The sequence below is a fragment of the Schistocerca cancellata genome, chromosome 1, assembly GCF_023864275.1.
Source record: "Schistocerca cancellata isolate TAMUIC-IGC-003103 chromosome 1, iqSchCanc2.1, whole genome shotgun sequence".
Taxonomy (NCBI): Eukaryota; Metazoa; Arthropoda; class Insecta; order Orthoptera; family Acrididae; genus Schistocerca; species Schistocerca cancellata.
In genome coordinates, this window is record NC_064626.1 from 180,593,236 (window position 1) to 180,611,363 (window position 18,128).

The following is an 18,128-nucleotide window of genomic DNA, read 5'->3' on the forward strand; positions in this document are numbered from 1 at the left end:
CCGCCACTTCCCAGCAAATTAGGGACACTGTTGCTCCTGGGGTATCGGCGAAGACCATTCGCAACCGTCTCCATGAAGCTGGGCTACGGTCCCGCACACCGTTAGGCCGTCTTCCGCTCACGCCCCAACATCGTGCAGCCCGCCTCCAGTGGTGTCGCGACAGGCGTGAATGGAGGGACGAATGGAGACGTGTCGTCTTCAGCGATGAGAGTCGCTTCTGCCTTGGTGCCAATGATGGTCGTATGCGTGTTTGGCGCCGTGCAGGTGAGCGCCACAATCAGGACTGCATACGACCGAGGCACACAGGGCCAACACCCGGCATCATGGTGTGGGGAGCGATCTCCTACACTGGCCGTACACCACTGGTGATCGTCGAGGGGACACTGAATAGTGCACGGTACATCCAAACCGTCATCGAACCCATCGTTCTACCATTCCTAGACCGGCAAGGGAACTTGCTGTTCCAACAGGACAATGCACGTCCGCATGTATCCCGTGCCACCCAACGTGCTCTAGAAGGTGTAAGTCAACTACCCTGGCCAGCAAGATCTCCGGATCTGTCCCCCATTGAGCATGTTTGGGACTGGATGAAGCGTCGTCTCACGCGGTCTGCACGTCCAGCACGAACGCTGGTCCAACTGAGGCGCCAGGTGGAAATGGCATGGCAAGCCGTTCCACAGGACTACATCCAGCATCTCTACGATCGTCTCCATGGGAGAATAGCAGCCTGCATTGCTGCGAAAGGTGGATATACACTGTACTAGTGCCGACATTGTGCATGCTCTGTTGCCTGTGTCTATGTGCCTGTGGTCCTGTCAGTGTGATCATGTGATGTATCTGACCCCAGGAATGTGTCAATAAAGTTTCCCCTTCCTGGGACAATGAATTCACGGTGTTCTTATTTCAATTTCCAGGAGTGTAAATGTTCGTATATTATTTACGTATCATATCCTGTCATCTACTTTGCTTTCACATCTGGCACACGATATCTTGAGTACGTATACTTGTTCGTTGTTGTGTTGATCAAAATTTCTCGTGGTTTACATTAATAACATTGCTGTATTGTTTTCACATGACACAATACGCAAATGACACATGAACATGTACAATGGAGTGACAGAAGCCATGGGAAACCTCATAATATCGTGTCGCACCTCCTTTCGCTCGGGGTAGTGCGGGAACACGATGTGGCACGGACTCAACAAGCCGATGGAAGACTTCTGAGGAAATTGAGAGTTACGCTCTCTTTACAGCCGTTCATAACTGGGGAAGTGTTGGCAGTGTAGGACAGGATTTTGTGCACCATCTGACCCCCAGATTATGTGCCGTAAATGCCCGACGGGGTTCATGTCGGGCGATCTGCTGGCAAAATTATTCTCTCGATTGTTCTTCAAACAAGTCGCGATCAATTGTGACCTGGTCGCATGGCGCATTGTCTTCCATAACAATTCCATCATTGTTTGGTAACATTAAGTCCGTGAATGGCTGAAGACGGTATCCAAGTAGCCGAACATAACCATTTTCAGTCAATGATTGGTTCAGTTGGACCAGAGGAACACCCCATTCCGCGTAAGCACAGCCCACACCATTTTGGAGCCACCACCAGCTTACACAGTGCCTTGTTGACAACTTGTGTTCACGGTTTTGTGGGGACTGCGCTGCACTCGGGCCCTACTGTCAGCTCTTACCAACTGAAATCAGAACTCATCTGACCAGATCAGGGTTTCCCAGTCATCTAGGCTCCAACCGATATGGTCACGAGTCCAGGAGAGGAGCTGCAGGCGATGTCGTGTGGTTAGCAAAGCCACTGGCGCCGATCGTCTGCAACCATAGCCTATTAACTCCAAATTTCGTTGCACTAGCCTAACAGATACATTATTCGTTCGTCCCGCATTGGTTTCAGCGATTATTTCAAGCAGTGCTGCTTGTCTATTAGCAATGTCAACACTACACAAACGCCGTTTCTCTCGGTCGTTACGTAAGGCCATAGGCTACTGTGCTGTCCGTGGTGAGAGGTAGTGCCTGAAATTTGCATTCTCGGCACAACTTTGACACTGTGGTTTTGAAATAGTGAATTCCTTAACCATTTCCAAAACGGAATGTCCTATGCGTCTAGCTCCAACTGCCATTCCGCGTTCAGAGTCTGGTAATTCCTGTCGCTAACACAGGCCAACGAAAAATTGTTTTTGAAAAACCTTTTTTTACTTTGATAGCTGATCTTTATAGATTTTTATGAGCTGAATCCAAATATAGCCTTAGTTTTTTTGTATCACCCATAGTTTTCTAGCAATATGCTTTTTATTATATAGTATAAAAATCCTATACTATACGGTAAACAGGGAAATTAATGAAACGCTTTCTTACAACATAAGCATGACTTCTATTTACAGTAAGCTACTTATGATATGTGTTAATAGAGGTTTCACTTGTCAGCTGGAATGGTTTGTATTTTCTTTCTCTTTTTTCGTTGAAGCTTCTTGTGTAGCTCTTTCTACGATGAGTCGCTAGCTGAACTTCTCGGTGAAGTGATCAACAGTACTCCCCCATCATGTTGGTGTTACAGCGGTCTTGATAGCGTTTTTCCATCACTTTAATGTCCTAGTGAAAACGCTCTCCTTGTTCCTCAATAACATATCCCATATTGTCCAGGAAGTAATCAAGGGGACTATTCAAAAAGTGAACTTTCAGGCTCATTAAACGTCCTAAAGTTTTGAACTTCTTTAACATTGTAGCTATAATAGAAACATATTCTGGGTGTTTTTCATGTCCTAAGAACTTTGTAGCGACTTGCTTGAATGATACCCATGCTTCTTTCTCATTTAAGGTAATTGTGGATTCAAACATCAATTTTCTAATGTCAGGCCCGACAAAGACACCTTCTTTCAGCTTCTGAAAGGTGTGGAAACTTTTGGCAGAGATACTTAAAACATGGTCTATCTTTAGGCAAAGCCTTTGCAGACTGTTACATTACGCCTATATATGTAGAAGTGGTAGGAGTACGTTTTTTGGATCTACAAGGTTTTTGCGTAGAATGTTCTTCTCACCAGGTTTTAAAGGCTCCCTCACAGGTCAGGTCTTTCTGCACCAGTGTCGATCCCTAGCCCTACTGTCCCATTCGCACAAGAAACATGGAAATTTGGTAAAGCCACCTTGCTGACCAAGGAGCAATCGCCACATACCATCCAACAATGAACAGAATAGCCTATTTTATGTAACACTATTTCTAGGTTTTCATAGCTTTCTTTCATATGTACAGAATGTCCAACAATGTTACCATTGTGCAGCAAAATAGCCTTTAAACTAGTTTTGGATGAATCAATAAACAGCCTGCAGTCTTCCTTTTTGCATTCAATACCAAATTCATTCATCAGACCTGGAATGTCTAGCAGTACATTAAATCACCTTCTTGTTGAAAAAACTTGGAAATTGCTGCTCTCTCTTTCTACACATGTATATGCTGGTTGCAACTGCCAATAAGTTCTTTTCTTTTAATCTAGAGCCAAGCAGTTCAGTTTTTTCTTTCGTTAAGCCCAGATCCCTAAACAAATTGTTAAGCTCAGTCAGAGTAAAGAATTTGGGCTCTAGACTTTCTGTATTACAATGGAGTTCATCATCATCTGGTTCATATAAATCAGATTGTACCTCAGAAAATACTTCTGTTGAAATAGAATTTAAATCATCTGGTGGTTCAGGAACCGGCAAATCTACACCATGTCCTACTGGTCGGATGACGGATGGAAGGTTAAGGTAGTTTATTACCTTTTTGTTTTTCGAGTTATGACCAATAACATCAACACTGCAAAAGTAGCAATCATCAGAATGATTTCTTGGCTCCCTCCATATCATAGGAACAGCAAATCTAAAGGCTTTTTTCTCCTTTTTCGACCATTTTCTCAAATCTTCAACACACTCATAACATACCTTATGCGGTGCCCAAGATTTATCTTAATTACCAAGTTAAAATCCAAAGTATGATAGATAAACCATTTTCGCCAAGTCTGTAATGTTTCTTTGGTGATTTTTAATCACGAAATCACCGCAAATATAACAAAAACTGTCTGCAGAGTTTTTACAATCACGATTAGACATTGTACTGAGCACATGTACAGGAAATGGGAAAGTGAGCTTAGGTTGACAGTAAACAAAATACCATCTGTTAACACAAAAATAGAACCGACCTTTTTTTAAGGGCAAGTGTTTTTCAGGAGTGCTACCAACGTCATCTACATTCCGACCTTTTTTTAAGGGCAAGTGTTTTTCAGCAGTGCTACCAACGTCATCTACATTCATTACATCTCCTTTTTAAATTATTTTAAGTACATAAAAGCTGATAAATTCCTTAAAAATCGCTTAATTTAATAAATTTAACTGTAAAATGTGAAGAATTGGAGTGATACAGTTTTTTTAAGTATCATATTTGGATTTCCCACCCTAAAAAACATAAGAATAAGGTATTTTCAGCAAAAAAGTTTTTGCCTCGTTGGTCTGTGTAATCATGTCGGAAACCTTTTCACATGAATCACCTGAGTTCACTTGACAGGTCCGCCAGTGCAATACCTTTCACACCTACTGTACGCGATACTACCGCTATCTGTATACACTCCTGGAAATGGAAAAAAGAACACATTGACACCGGTGTGTCAGACCCACCATACTTGCTCCGGACACTGCGAGAGGGCTGTACAAGCAATGATCACACGCACGGCACAGCGGACACACCAGGAACCGCGGTGTTGGCCGTCGAATGGCGCTAGCTGCGCAGCATTTGTGCACCGCCGCCGTCAGTGTCAGCCAGTTTGCCGTGGCATACGGAGCTCCATCGCAGTCTTTAACACTGGTAGCATGCCGCGACAGCGTGGACGTGAACCGTATGTGCAGTTGACGGACTTTGAGCGAGGGCGTATAGTGGGCTTGCGGGAGGCCGGGTGGACGTACCGCCGAATTGCTCAACACGTGGGGCGTGAGGTCTCCACAGTACATCGATGTTGTCGCCAGTGGTCGGCGGAAGGTGCACGTGCCCGTCGACCTGGGACCGGACCGCAGCGACGCACGGATGCACGCCAAGACCGTAGGATCCTACGCAGTGCCGTAGGGGACCGCACCGCCACTTCCCAGCAAATTAGGGACACTGTTGCTCCTGGGGTATCGGCGAGGACCATTCGCAACCGTCTCCATGAAGCTGGGCTACGGTCCCGCACACCGTTAGGCCGTCTTCCGCTCACGCCCCAACATCGTGCAGCCCGCCTCCAGTGGTGTCGCGACAGGCGTGAATGGAGGGACGAATGGTGACGTGTCGTCTTCAGCGATGAGAGTCGCTTCTGCCTTGGTGCCAATGATGGTCGTATGCGTGTTTGGCGCCGTGCAGGTGAGCGCCACAATCAGGACTGCATACGACCGAGGCACACAGGGCCAACACCCGGCATCATGGTGTGGGGAGCGATCTCCTACACTGGCCGTACACCACTGGTGATCGTCGAGGGGACACTGAATAGTGCACGGTACATCCAAACCGTCATCGAACCCATCGTTCTACCATTCCTAGACCGGCAAGGGAACTTGCTGTTCCAACAGGACAATGCACGTCCGCATGTATCCTGTGCCACCCAACGTGCTCTAGAAGGTGTAAGTCAACTACCCTGGCCAGCAAGATCTCCGGATCTGTCCCCCATTGAGCATGTTTGGGACTGGATGAAGCGTCGTCTCACGCGGTCTGCACGTCCAGCACGAACGCTGGTCCAACTGAGGCGCCAGGTGGAAATGGCATGGCAAGCCGTTCCACAGGACTACATCCAGCATCTCTACGATCGTCTCCATGGGAGAATAGCAGCCTGCATTGCTGCGAAAGGTGGATATACACTGTACTAGTGCCGACATTGTGCATGCTCTGTTGCCTGTGTCTATGTGCCTGTGGTTCTGTCAGTGTGATCATGTGATGTATCTGACCCCAGGAATGTGTCAATAAAGTTTCCCCTTCCTGGGACAATGAATTCACGGTGTTCTTATTTCAATTTCCAGGAGTGTATGTGCATATCGCTGTCCTATGACTTTTGTCACCTCAGTGTATACAGTCATGGTGGTTATTTCACAAAAAACCATGTAGTTTTGTATCGTATGTCGTTGGGCAGTCGGTTTTGCTGACCTTTATTTTTATTAAGCCTACCTCGGTAGGCCTCTTGTATTCGTAGCCAGCAGAGTTACATCTTCTTCCCTAGTTATTGAAAGCGGAGATACTTTCTCGGTAAGTCAGTTACAGGTTCTACAGACTAGGCATTTAGTAGTACTAGTAGTAGCAGCTTTATTCATCCGTAGATCTCTTTTTACAAGGATACAGGACATGTCAAAATTTACAAGTTTAGACCAATTTAAAATAAGGTAATTCGCATACACACACATTTACAGACTTCTAGTTAGAGACAATCATTAGATTTACACCTGGTATACGATACGGTTTTTACAAATAACTTAGCCGGCCTGTGTGGCCGTGCGGTTCTAGGCGCTTCGCTTTGGAACGGCGTGACGGCTACGGTCGCAGGTTCGAATCCTGCCTCGGGCATGGATGTGTGTGATGTCCTTAGGTTGGTTAGGTTTAAGTAGTTCTAAGTTGTAGGGGACTGATGATCACAGATGTTAAGTCCCATAGTGCTCAGGGCGATTTGAACCATTTGAACAAATAACTTATTAAATAATGTAAGGCCACACTGTACACTCATATATATCAGTCACTGCACACACTATACACACATTGTTTCAAAACACTTCACTCACTACAAACACAAACACACTGGTGATCTCTGGGTCATTTTCTGTACCGCAACATCCCATTTGCTACCCTGAAAACTTGAGTCAGCATCCCTCTGTAATGAGTGAGATGTTGAGCTCAGAAAGAGGTATGCTCTATAATCGTTACATAGCACAGTGCTGTGAGATATTCCGTTAGCTATCCTTCTATGAACAACCGGTGGATATATGGTTCCTACGTTGTTTGAAAGCCTTAGCTTGACACTGGAACGTTTCTTTTTTATGTTATGGATACGTGGAGTACTGCCTCCCTCAGTTGTGCGCGCATCCCAAGCAGCGTTGCCGATTGTTTGGGCGGCAGCGAGATGTGTATTGGAGATGAACCGTGGTGGGTGTATAGTGAGGGATGGTGCAGCGGGGTAGGTGGGGAAGGAGGTGGCGGGGGGGGGGGGGGTGGAGAGTCGAGGGCTATCAGCGTTCCGCTACCTGCCGCTAGCGCCAGACGGCGAAACCCGAGATTTTCATAAGGCCGCTTTAGCTGCACTTTACCACCTGTTGTTGTTGGTCCGCCTTTATCATTCGGCGGACGACGTTAAATCTCCTTCACGCTGTCTCTATACACGAGTTTATTTATGTAAGGCACGGGCGGCCGCGCGCCGGGAGGGACGGGGTGTGGAAAAATAAATCAGGCGTCGCTCCGGGGACTTAATGAAGCGCCGGGGCGTGTCGGCCGCGCGTCAACAGCCGTGCGTCACCGCGGCCGCCGACGGGTCACCTGCCCGTCTTCTCTGCATCTGGCGGGCGCCGTCAGCGCCGCGCCGCCCTGACAAGTACGAGCGCTAGCCATACAGTTTCAGTTCGCTCTTCGATAAAATCAAGCAGCTGTTGGTGTTAGTCCTTCCCTGCATATTCACTCTTCAGCGTGACAAAAGTTTCCGAACCGAGGGTATCTTGGCTGTTTATTAAATATTACACATCCACAAACATCTTTTCGTCATTTCGTAAATGCCTGCTGCGCAGTAATTTCTTTCATCAGAGGAAATAAGAAGAAGTCAATGGGTGCCTTTTCAGAGAATACTCGAGATGAGGTTAAATTTGATTCGCCAAATAAGCAGTTTGTTTGACTATGTCCTGAGGCTCACGCGTACTCGCAAATTTTACCTGCAGAACATCCGAACTCTTCAGCACGCCCAAAAGTTCCCTCACCACTAACACCCAAATTTCGTAACAAGCATTCCCTTGGACACTCGCCACAATATGTCAGCAATCATACGGTAGAAGTTTAGCAATGTTAAACTACGGAGTACTATCACAGTTCTTTTTCTTGCTCTTAACTTTACCCTATGTCTTCTCCAGCTCGGTAGTGATCTGGTAAGATGTGGGAAACAACCTAAAAACTGTTCCCAGGCTGGTCGGGATTCTCGCACTTGTCGTTAATTCGCTTGATAGATTCGAACCACGATCGGCGTGCCCTCCCAAATCCCAAAAGCTGCATGTTTATGCACATGGCTATCAAGTTGAGTAGTACTATTACATTTCTGTTAGGAAATTTATTAAAAAGGTAACTAATTGTTTTAAATACTTCACCTGACAGAAGCATAACGAATAAGTGAAGAAAATGAAATATACAGGGTGTTCGACTATTACAAGCACAAACTAAAGGGGCGAGTGTAGGAGACCATTTTTCCCAAGCTGATATAAATCAGAAGTTCAAATAATTCGAAACAATTAATCGTTTCCAATAAATGAAGTATGTATCACTACCAGTAACTGCCAGTACTTAATTAACATAGATCACATTTAATATTGTTTTGCACGTCCACCTAAATGGGAGGCCTTTATGAAAGCATCTTGTGCTGGGTTGTGAGGGAGCAAACGTACAGCAGGCCATAATAGCTGGCAGGGGGATTTCCTTAGGAGAGTTCACCGAAGGGAGTTGGACACCAGATGGTTAGTCTGCCCTGTGCTTTGAGGAAGACACCTCTCTGCTCCACACACATTAAGTCACAAACAGACTGTATCTCGCACAGTGCTGGGGCAGCAGAGTCTGTTTTCAATGTGGTATGTACCTTCTTTGGCAGAGACCGGAAAGAACACTCCTGTGGACGAGACGGTAGAAAGCAGGACTTCTTCAGATCACTATAGATAACATCTCTGAGGGGAGTGGGAAACAGCGCAGTTTATGACGCCTTTGAAGTTATGAGACACTGTTACCAAGCTCAGGTAATGCACGAAAAAATGTTTAATACAATATAAAAACCGCTACATCTGGGTAACATAAATAATTTACAAGGGCTATTCGGAAAGTAATGAACGACAGGTCGCGAAATGGAAACCACAGTGAAAATCAAAACTATTTTATTTGCAACAGTTAGCTACAACTTTCAGCTACTTAACTCTGTAGTCGCCCATTCGACTTAGACGTTTGTCGTATCGTTGTACCAACTTTCCAATACCCTCGTTATAGAGGGCAGCCGCCAGTGCTTTCCGCCAATTCTCTGCGCTGGCCTGCAGCTCGTTATCTGTGCCAAAATGTTGTCCTCATAGCCAGCGGTTCATGTGAGCAGAGATGCAACTCAGAGGGAGACACTTACGTGCTGTATTGTGGTAATCGAACATTTCCAATTGAAAACGATGCAGGAGCATCTACATAGCCCCTGCAGAATGCGGTTGAGAAAACGAACGACAGTTGTGTAATGTTGGCTGCATAGCTTCAGGCGAAATTTCTCACCAGGCCCTCGTACAGGCCCTCGACGTATGGCTGAAACACAAGCATCAGTCTACATTACAGTAGCAGGCAGTCGACATGGATATGGATATTTACTCGATAAACTGTCTCTTTTTTCCAGAAAAATAGCAATAATGGTTCTGCTTTTCGTGAGTATTGACCCCTTAACGGGATACCAAGAGGTTCTCTTTCCGCGCAGGGGTTGAAGAACGTGGTTCGGAAGTTCGAATTAACTGGCGATTTGGGAATTGCTACTGGGAGAGCCCGAAGGCCAGTTGCGCCACAGATTGTTGAAGAAGTTACTGTGGTCATTGCTGAGAGTGCTGGACGCAATGTGCGATCTTCAAGCAGTGCGCGATCTGTGTCGCTACAGGTGAACATTTCATGGTCCACCGTTCGAAAAGTACGGCGAACAACTGTGAAATGGTTTCTCTAGTGCAGTTCCAGGCTGTCGTAGATCAGGTGGTTGTCACACTGAGCAGCGTTTGTAACGTGGAAAGTAAAAACGGTACGCAATTAACAACAGTTATCCTGTCATGTGGAAATTAAAATGTGTTTTTTCTAGTGGTTTATTCGTTTTCTTTCCACACGTCCTTAAACATGTTTCCGCGAAGTTTCATTGTCCTACGATCACTCGTTTCTCATGAGTTCCTGACAAGCTGGTCGCTACCTTACGACATGAATGACGTGGTACTGCATTTATTACTCCTTTATAAACAGCTTTCCTGGATCATTTAATGTAACGTCAAAGACTTTTATTTATTTTCGTGTCAGGAAAAAACGTAGGTGCACAGTTGACATGTCATATAGTCTTTGACCAAAATTTGGCAACTTGCAGTCGATTTTTTGTCACACGATGGAGGGTTTCTCCAATACAGGAAGCTGGACACAGTCGACACTGAAGCATGTGCTGGACAGTCTGGACTTCTCCATAATCATACTTAATGTTGTTTCCTGTACTGTAGCTCCATCTTGTCACACTAAACCTTGAACTACCCGCTCCTGATCTCAGCCATTCAAAGACTTCCAGGACATTCATTCCTCGTCTTGTCCTGGAGGCAGAGTTTCAGAAAGGAAAGGAAGTCTTCTCCTTTTAACGTTGCACGCCGTCATTTTCACCAGCGGTACTAAGTACCTTTGATGTTATGAGGAAAATGTGCTTTGACTTCAATCGCTGCGAATGCAGTTCATTCCCATACAGGAGATGGGTTTGTTCTTGTTCCACTTTCTTTCGTTCCTTATTCGCCGCAATGTTTCGTCGAATAGTAGGTGGTGCTATTCCTGCAATATGGTAAATCCATTCGACAGGAGTGGCTTTCAGACAACCTGTTATAACTCTGTCGGTGTTGTTCAGAGCTACGCCCGCCTGTTTAGCACGTGATGAATTATACCAAACAGGACAAGCGCACTCCTGAACATAGTATCATCAACTTAAGAGTAGCTTCCCTATTTCTCAATTTAAAAGTGCGCACTTGAGCATTTGAGAGGTTTGATTTCAGCTGATTTGTGCTATAGTATCTTGATAGACCTTCAAGGGTATTAGTGAGGGTGTTCCCCACTGATTCACAATCATAGCTCTGAGCGGCAAGAGAAAAGTCATCAGCATACAAGAAACTCCTGGTGTTTGGTGCTGATTGATCATTTGTATACATGTTGAATAGGATTGGAACCAACACGCTTTCTTGGGGAAGACAGCTTTTCTGTAGTCTCCATCGACTGCGCTGCCCTTGGAAAGTCAACGTCAAAAGTGAATAATATTTATACAGTCTGTATTCTCGTCTCTGATATTGAGGCAAACCCGAACAGTGAATACTAAATTAATATAAACACAGCCGACAGATGTTTGCTCTACCCACAAAACTATCTATGTGAGCATTCCAATTTACGTTATTTGTAATTGTGATCCCTAAGTATTTATTTGAATTTACAGCCTTAAGATTTGTGTGACCTATCGCGTAATCCAGATTTACTGGATTTCTTTTAGTACTCATCTGAATAACTTCACAGTTTTCTTTATTCAGGGTCAATTGCCACTTTTCGGACCATACAGATATCTTATCTAAATCACTTTGCAATTCGTTTTGGTCATCTGATGACTTTACAAGACGGTAAATGACTGCATCATCTGCAAACAATCTAAGACGGCTACTCAGATTGTCTCCTATGTCGTTAATATAGATCAGGAACAATAGGGGGCCTATAACACTTCCTTGGGGAACGCCGAATATTACTTCTGTTTTACTCGATGACTTTCCGTCTATTACTACGTTTTATTACTGTTACATTACTGAAAGGAAATCACGAATCCTGTCGCACAACTGAGGCGACATTCCATAGGCACGCAGTTAGGTTGGAAGACGCTTGTAAGGAACGGTATTGAAGGCTTCTGGAAATCTAAAAATACGGAATCAATTTGACATTCCCTGTCGATAGCATTAGTTAAGTCACGAGTATAAAGAGCTAGTTGTGATTCACAAGAACGACGTTTTCTGAATCCGTGCTGACTATGTGTCAATAAATCGTTTTTTTCGAGGTAATTCATAATGTTCGAACACAGTATATGTTCTAAAATCCTACTGCAAATCTATGTTAGTGATATGGGCCTGGAATTCAGCGGATTACTCCTATTTTCCTGTTTGGGTATTGGTGTGACGTGAGCAACTTTCCAGTCTTTAGGTACGGAACTTTCTGTGAGCGAGAGGTTGTATATAATTGATAAATATTGAGGTATTGTATCAGCATACTCTAAAAGGAACCTGGCTGGTTTACAATCTGGACCGGAGGGCTTCTCTTTATTAAGTGATTTAAGCTGCTTTGCTACACTGAGTACTTCTGTGTTTCTCATTTTAGCAGTCGTTCTTGCTTGGAATTCAGGATTATTTTCTTCGTTTCCTTTGGTAAAGGGGTTTGGAAATCCGTGTTTAATAACTCTGCTTAAGTGGCACTGTCATCAGTGACTTCACCGTTGTTATTGCACAGTGAAGGTTTTGATAGCGTCTTGCCACTGATGTGCTTTATGTTTGGTCAGAATCACTTTGGGTTTTCTGCCATATTCCGAGACAGAGTTTCGTTGTGGAAGCTATTAAAAGCATCTCCCATTGAATATGCACTATATTTAGAACTTCTGCAAAACTTTGCCATGGGGATTTTGCGTTCTTTTAAATTTGGAATGCTTTTTTTGTTGCTTCTGCAACAGCGACTTGATTCGTTTTGTGTACCACGGGGGATCAGTACAATCACTTATTAATTTATATGGTATATATCTCTCAATTGCCGTCGCTACTATCTTTTTGAAATCGTTCCACAATATTTCTACGTTTACGTGATCAGATTGGGAGGAGTGGAGACGGTCTCTTGAAAAGGTGTTAAGAGCATTTTTATCAGCTTTTTTAAATAGATATATTTTGCGTTTCTTTTTGGCTGTTAGGATGTTACGGTATTCAGCCTAGCAGCAACTGCCTTGTGGTCGCTAATCCCTGTATGACTCATGATAGCCCCTATTTGTCCAGGATTATTTGTTGGTAAGAAGTGAAGTAAGCTTTCGCATTGCCTTTCGAGTGGGCTCATAAACTAATTGTTCGAAATAATTTTCTGAGGAAGCACTCAGTACAATTTCGGATGACGTTTTGTGCCTGCCGCCTGCTTTAAACGTATAATTTTTCCAGCATATCGAGGGTAGATTGAAGTCACCACCGACTATAATTGTATGAGTGGGGTACCTATTTGAAATGAGACTCAAGTTTTCTTTGAACTGTTCAGCAACTGTATCTTCTGAGTCGGGGGGTCGGTAAAACGATTCAGTTAATAATCTAGTCCTATTATCAAGTATAACCTCTACCCATATTATTTCGCAGTAACTATCTACTTCAATTTCACTACAAAGTAAACTACTTCTGACTTCACCACCAGCTGTATTTAATCTATCCTTTCTGAACACCGTTAGGTCGTTTTAAAAAATTTCGGCTGAACTTATTTCCGGCTTTAGCCAGCTTTCCATACCTACAAATGTTTCAACTTCAGTGCTTTCTATTACGGATTGGAAGCTCTGGTTCTTTTCTAACACAGCTACGACAATTTAAAATTACAATATCGATCGTTTCTACAACTACCTTACTGCGTTTTATCTGCCCCTTTTAGACGACACCTTTCTGTGGTTTCCTGAGACCCTCTAACCTAAAAAACCGCCCACTCCCTTCCACACAGTTCCCGCTACCCAAGTAGCAGCTTCCTGTGTGTAGTGGACTCTATTTAGCGGAACCTGGAAACCCACCACCCGATGGCGCAAGTCAAGGAATCTGCAGCCTAAACGGTCACAGAACCACCTGAGCCTCTGATTCAGACCCTCCACTCGGCTCTGCACCTCAGGACCACAGTCGCTGCTGTCGACGACGCTGCAGATGCTAAGCTCCGCCTTAAGCAAGGCTGGCAGTGTTTACCATTTCCGCTAACCGCCTGAAATCAGAGAGAATCTCCTCCGATTCAAAGCGACACAAGTCATGGGCCACAACCTGCAGTTGGCTGCACCCTGTACTCTTCATGGCATCCGGAAGCACCCTTTCCACTTCCGGAATGACTCCTCCCGATATGCACACGGAGTGCACACTGGCTTCCTTCCCCTCCTTGGCAGCCATGTTCCTAAGGGTCCCTATACCCGAGCCTAATGTTGGAGCTCCCAACTACCAGCAAACTCATCCTCCGTGAATGCCCAAACCTTGCGGGCTGAGAAGCTTCCTCTGGAACAGGGTGGACGACTCCATCCATTTCAGAGAACTTGTCAGCCACAGATAACGCTCGAAACCTGTTCGTCAAACGAATCGCGGAGGCCTTACGATCGGCGCCTCGGAAAGTCTTTCGTTGGCTGCCACAGTTTGGAATGATCTCCCACTCGACCACGGGTGAGGGATCAACCTCAGTGCAGTCAGTACCCGGGGCGGGACACGTGGGACGTGACTTCCCTCGCATACCCACTTCCGACCCCCGCACGGTGATTCCCCGTGGCAGCAGCCTCTAGCTGTGTGACGGAAAGCCTCGAGCTGTGAGCGATAGGTCAGCAACTCAGCTCGCATCTGTACACAGTAATCACAGTTTCTATCCATTACTGAAGTCGCTCCTGTTTGAAGCCCTTAAAAATATAGCGGGTGATCTAAAAGTCAGTATAAATTTGAAAACTGAATAAATCACGGAATAATGTAGATAGAGAGGTACAAATTGACACACATGCTTGGAATGACATGGGGTTTTATTAGAACCAAAAAAATGCAAAAGTTCACAAAATGTCCGATAGATGGGGCTTCATCTGGTCAAAATAGCAATAATTAACATAACAAAGTAAGACAAAGCAAAGATGATGTTCTTTACAGGAAATGCTCAATATGTCTACCATCATTCCTCAACAATAGCTGTATCGAGGAATAATGTTGTGAACAGCACTGCAAAACATGTCCGGAGTTATGGTGAGGCATTGGCGTCGGATGTTGTCTTTCAGCATCCCTAGAGATGTCGGTCGATCACGATACACTTGCGACTTCAGGTAACCGCAAAGCCAATAATCGCACGGACTGAGGTCTGGGGACCTGGGAGGCCAAGCATAACGAAAGTGGCGGCTGAGAACACGATCATCACCAAACGACGCGGGCAAGAGATCTTTCACGCGTCTAGCAATATGGGGTGGAGCGCCATCCTGCATAAACATCGTACGTTCCAGCAGGTGTTTATCAGCGAGGCGGGGGTAATGCGATTCTGTAACATATCGGCGTACCTCTCAATGGTTCAAATGGCTCTGAGCACTATGGGACTTAACATCTGTGGTCATCAGTCCCCTAGAACTTAGAACTACTTAAACCTAACTAACCTAAGGACATCACACACATCCATTCCCGAGGCAGGATTCGAACCTGCGACCGTAGCGGTCGCGCGGTTCCAGACTGTAGCGCCTTTAACCGCGTGGCCACCACGGCCGGCACGTACCTCTCACCCGTCACGGTAGCCATCTGTCGGACATTTTGTGAACTTTGTTTTTTTCTGTACTAATCAAACCCCATGTCATTCCAAGCATGTGTGTCAATTTTTACCTCTCTATCTACATTATTCCGTGGTTTATTAAGTTTTCAAATTTTTACTGACTTTTTGATCACCCTGTGTAATAAACGAACGGTGTTTATTAGCAGCAGGAACTCGCGGTGCACTCTCACTTACAGTCTGAGGTACTGTTATATTAGGACGACACAGAGATATTCGGTGAGTCTAAGTGGCAAACTATTAATTTAAGCTTTTCAGCTAGCGGAGGCTATAGAGTGTACTAGTATAATTTTCTCCCTCCCAATTTCAGTTGTGGGCTACTTTTCTTTTCCTTCATCGGTCCTCTGACCGATTTGATGCGGCTCGCCACGACATCCTCTCCTGTGCTAACCTCTTCATCTCAGTGTAACACTTGCAATCTACGTCCTCAATTATTTATTGGATATATTCCAATCTCTGTCTTCCCATTTCGCCTTAGCTTCCGTGCACGCCCCATTTATTTAATTCCTCATTGTCTTATATTGCTATAGTTCAGCCTGTTCTTGAACATTTTTCTACTTCCTTCTTTCGTAGATCAATTGAAGTATTTCTTTTGTCACACAAGGTATCTTCGCAGTTAACGTCCTTGTATCTACACTTTTCTGTGAAACGTCTGTGATTGCCCTTTTTAGATATGTCCAATCCTCTTCAGCTGAACTCCCTATTGAGACACTCATAGTCGCAACATCCACAGCCTTAGATAACTTCAAACGCGCATCATTAGTTAATAGTAGTGAGGCTGACAATTTGTAGCAATATAATTACTTTTGCAGTATGTTACCAGTTGCTAACAAGCATATAACAGTGGATAATTATTAAATTTAGTGATGGGTAAAAACAAGTTAAGCATTTAGTGATTATAGCAACAGTTCCATACAGTGCACGATTTATATCAATCGATTATGCTACAGTACAGCAGATCTGCTTGCTTATATGAACAGAGTCATCACCAAGACGCACTCTATCAATCAGCAGGGTAGTTCATAGAAGTATTACGTTTTCAAAACGAATAAGGAAAGCTATCTAAAATAGGATATGATAAGCTGGATTTTTATGCTTGAAAGTCAGAAACCATTGCATGCGTTCACATTAACTTTGTCAAAATTCTGTGATATGATTGTGAGGTTAATAAAACGTGAGTAATATACAACGATTAGGCTCGTCTATGTTATTCGTAAATTGCTATTCACCTTATTTGAAAATCACTATTCACCTATTCGAATTAGTTCCGGTAAAACTCAGTATGCATCACAGTTGCAGCTGAATTAGACTAGCCGCCTCTCCCAGATGGTAAGGAGTCCTGTATTAAATTAAATCAAGAGCAATTGTGCTTAGAGATGATGTAGGCGTGATAATAAAATAATAACTCTTCTTTAGGATTCTTCCAATATTAGTCTGGCGTTTGCCTCCTCGTAGCTCCACACTACGGCTAACATGAGTCTAATTGAAATACAATATACCGGACTTCAGAGAGAGTGAGATTTACGAATCCCTCCTGTACGTTATCACACATTACACGTAACTGCCTCCATTTCTGCTGGACTAGCAGCATGCTTAAGAGACATAGTTGTATCTTCCCGGCAGCAAACAGAAGACTCTCAAAACGTCCACCTACATGGCGACTTCGAGTGATTTTCTCGTCTGTGCCAGAGATAGCACGTAGACGGAGGCGAGGCTCACGTACACTGAAATGGAGATACAGAAGTGTGTCATCGGTTTTTAACTGCGCATTCATCAAACAAAGCCGAAAACTGACAACAGAAATTGTCTGATAACATACTTACACCAACAAAAGTCACACATGAAGTAACTAAGCGTCCAAAGAACATAATTCTTGTAAATTAATAAATACTTTATAAACTGTTATACATGTTCCATAAATCATATTGTACATCCTAAGCTCAACTATTTTCCTACTTCGCTCGCAGAGGAGCGATTTTGTAACCGCGCTAAAATCCACTCGACTGCACTGGGCGGCCCCTCTATTAAGAACTGAATTGCCCAGTGTGTAACTAAAGACTGTACTGTTTGGCCCATAAGTCAAAACTAAAGCAACAGGAATCGCTTTGTTGGTCGGTCATTCGGCGGGAATCCGATGAAACACGAAGTGATCCGATTCTAGCTCGTTACTCAATTATTCTCCAAAAATTGATTTTAAAATGAAGTCATCATATATATCAGTTCATAATATACAGTATCACAAATTTACCGTTTCTGGTGGACACACGTCCAGATCGTCCGCTCTCAAAATTCCGCCATCTCTCTCCCCACATCCACCACTGCTAGCGGCTCACCTCCAACTGCGCAACGCTACGCGCTGTTCACATCCAACTGCCCAACACTACAATAGCAAATATTCCACCAATGCAAACCAGCCACAGGTGATAGCTTATTAATGAGAAGTATTGTCCTGCGCTTATAGACGAAAGCTGAATTACGCTTTATTGATGATTAATTAAAGAAAATATGAGTTTCGGCGCGTTGGCCCGAGGATAATCCCTGTCTTCTGACAGTCGATCACATTGCAAGATAATTCATTTCGGGTAATTTCTCACGACAGGTGTACTCTGCGTCCCATCTGTTGTTCGTATCTCACCTCATTCTG